Below are 3,889 nucleotides of genomic sequence, written 5' to 3' on the forward strand. Positions count from 1 at the left end.
CCTTCACCCGGGTAAAAAGTTTTAACCTTGTTAAACTTTATCATCGGGTAGCCGTGTACCGGCTGCAATACCCGAGACATATATAAAGCAAATGAACACCACTTTAAACCCTTTTACCACTCATTTACTCTCTCTCACTACTTTCTCTCTCTAGACCCAAACTCGACTCCAAAACCGCGAATTCCGACTTCCAAACGTAAGGGTTTCTTCCCTATCTTATTCTAAACATATTCCATTGCATTTAAAGGTCAAAAACCATAAGATTTAGTGGATTAAAGGGAGTTTACGGCCTAGGAAGCCCCTTAGGCCGTAAACACCCCAAAACTTGGCCAATGTCCCGTTTTTACTTCCTATAAGCTTGTAAACTAATTAAGGGATATACCTAGACGAGTTTGGACATGAAAACTTAAGATTTTAAAGCCTAAAAAGGATTTTATGGCCCAAGCTTATGCTTAGGCCGTAAACACCCAAAAACCCTTGGTAAAAGTCCCAAAAACTCATCTAAGGTCTTGTAGAATTAAGTTATGACCCTAGGAAATGCTTAAGGCCATTAAGCAACACATTTTAGAGCCAAAAAGAGGAGTTTACGGCCAAGGCTATGCTTGGGCCGTAAACTACCCAAATTCCATGCCAAAAGGTCCTAAAAACCCACCTAAGCCCTTCTAGAATTTAACTAAGATTTAAGGGAATGTTTTGGACCAATTAACAATCCATTTTGATGGACAAAATGGAGTTTACGGCCCAAGCTCAAGCTAGGACCGTAAACTCCCTCAAACACCACCAAATGAAGGTTTTAACCCTCCAAATTGGTCCTAGGCACTTACTAGAAAATGGGGGAAATGAAATAAGGCCTTAACATGCACATTTGGAGGAGGACATGAGTTTACGGCCAAGCCTAGGGGGCTTACGGCCATAAAATCCCAAGGAGTGGCCTTTGGGCCATAAAATCCAAGGGAGTAAACTCTTGGACTCCCCCGTAAACCCCTCTTGGCCTTGTACCATTCCCGGGAACCCCCCTTCTAAGCCCTAAGACCCCGAATCAATGCTAGAATACCTAAATATGTTAATGAAAAGCATAAAATGATTAACTTCTTGTAAAATACATATTTCATATGATATTAGGGTCTTGAAAGGTGTACAAGTCCTTATTTGGCACCAAACGCTCAACCGACACATTCACCCGATTTACCCGATTTACCCGATTTACTCGTTTTCAGGTGAGTTCATACCCCTTTAATGAACCTTTCAAATGTTTTTATATGTTTTAGGGGGGGTGATACAAGTCAATTATACATGTTCATGGAAATAAATCGCACGTGATTCACTATACGTAGTTCAAATCACATGTGATTTACCACTACGCCTTATAAAAGGATTTTACGTTTTCAAAACTATTTTGAATAAATAAAAAACTTTTTAAATGTTACCTTTTTGGACAAGATTTTCTTAAATAAAATTTCTTATAAAATGTAACCACACTAATATATTTATATAAGTAAGGCTTTAAGGACTTAGGATCGATAACTCGCCTTATTTCCTGTTCTTGTTTGATTGTGGGCTTAGGGTAGTTGTTATACGTCCGACTATCGTTGATTTCTTAGTTATATATCATGTATATTAGTGTTGGGTACGAACATTTTCACTTCATCCGACACTTAAACCACTAAATTGGTAAGAACTATACACACTAAGTTAACTATAATAGGTATAGTTAAGGCCACTATTGCTTACTATATCTACTACTCTACACTCTATAATACACCCTAATACGATGCTATACACTATTAAGAGAACACACTACAAGTTATACAAAAGACTACTACACTATAATACAAGAGAAAGCACTAATAAGGAGATAACACACTAACTCACTACAAGATACTCTATTCGCTACGCACTACGCCCAGAGTCTTCTGACAGGAAGATGACACTATATGTATACATCTATACGGGGCAGACGCTATTACATCCCGACTGTTAACTTCAGTCCGAGCCGTACAGGTCTAGGGATGCCACTACTTCACTACACTATGCATGACCGAGAAGGTCATGGGGTCCTCTATTGCTTACACTATTGGTAACATACAAGAACTACACTATAATCGCACTAAAATGCCTAACTAAAGGTTAAGTTAATATCCTGAAGTAATCAAGTATCTAACACTAAAGGAAGTTTGTACCACTATTATTGACCTCAGGCATAACCTACCATATTGCATTACTTATTGGAGATTCACTATTATACTTTTACAATAAATGGTTTTCTAAGATGAAAATTACACGTTTCCTAAAGGTTTTCACTTATAATGTATTTCTGGAAAATATAGGATTTTCTAGGTTTTTTCTACTACTTATGACTGTAAATTGCAGCTTTTCATACTATCAGTTCTAATGCTTTGATTACAAAAACTCACACTAAAGCTCTTATGAACTCACCAGCTTTATGCTGATATTCGTTTTCAAAATAACTTGTATCCTCAGGTCGAAGATAGACAGGTACAGGTGCAACATTTTCGAGATGGTGGAGCATGCAAGATCCATCTCTTGTTTTTGTATTACTTTTGGTGTTTGTTAAACATTACAAAACACACTTGTACTTAAACTCACTATGAAAATGAAATGGTTGTATATTTCTTGTATTTACTATTGTGCAATTGTGATGATACTGTACATGACGTCCTCCACCCCGAAACGTATTCCGCCGTTATTGGTTTTGGGGTGTGACAGATTGGTATCAGAGCATTGTTTATAGTGAATCAAGTATATCAACCTATAAAAGATATACGAACTATAAACACTTCGGGACTAAAACACTCTACCCAAGAATATATACTGTTAAGCATTTAAAAGATTTAACTAAGTATATATATACACACACCACTATAAAATACAGAAGTCAATTTCGCACTAGAACAGAACAAACGTATTAAGATTGTTGGATAGCACAATTGGACTTAGAGACATATGGTCACATTTGGGGGGATGTAGCCTGATCAACTACGTTTTCCTAGGAGTGACTAGCATGTGCCTAAGCTTGGTTGTGGTGTTACAACAAGTCTAAAACTTACCAACACTACCACAATAATGTTAGCATAAGAATACTATAGGAGTATTCTATACCTCTAAAACATACATGTATGAGAACTAAAAAGGGTCGTTACTGATGGAGCAATAGTTGCTAAATGGATACTTTCCGGTTACATGTGACTAGGGCTTTATAGACTTAGAATCTGTGATCTTTGCTTTACTTCCCGTTCCTTGTTTGGTTGTGGATTTAGAGTTAGGGTCACTTATTCGACGGACTATCTTGCCCCGGTCACATGTAACTAGTATGGATTATGCAAGTATTGGTCTAACTCGTGACGATCATCTTATAAGTAATTTAGGTTAGTGTGCCTATTAATCTTCTTTTCCCCTTTTCTCGCATAGATATCATGGCTGGCTTCCACCTTCCAGGCGACCCATACTACCTAAACCAGGGCAATGGAGGATGGCTCAGCGAAGAGTCGGACGACGATCACCCAATCCCTCTGGATGACCACCGAGCAGAAGGCTTTTCGGATAACTCCGACTCCGAGCCAGAAGTTAATAACCTACCTCCCGGAGCTTCGAACCCCAACCCCCGTCCGATATTTCAGGGTCCCACTCCTATGTGGGCCATATCCTTGCACCGATGGAGCGAGGAGCAGGGCCATCCCCTACCTTACAATGGAGACCGAAGCTTCTACAACATAAACGAAGGAGGATCAGCGGACCGAGTTCTGCCCATCATGGTCCGAAGGATCGCCAGGAATGTTGAGCAGGTTCAAGCAGCCATTGGTCGAGTTGTAGAAGTGGATGCCAACTCGAATCTCAACACTGCCCGCATCCGCCAACTCGAAGAAGCCGT

Source organism: Lactuca saligna, chromosome 3 (assembly GCF_052625555.1).
Source record: "Lactuca saligna cultivar CGN05327 chromosome 3, ASM5262555v1, whole genome shotgun sequence".
In the NCBI taxonomy this organism is placed as follows: domain Eukaryota; kingdom Viridiplantae; phylum Streptophyta; class Magnoliopsida; order Asterales; family Asteraceae; genus Lactuca; species Lactuca saligna.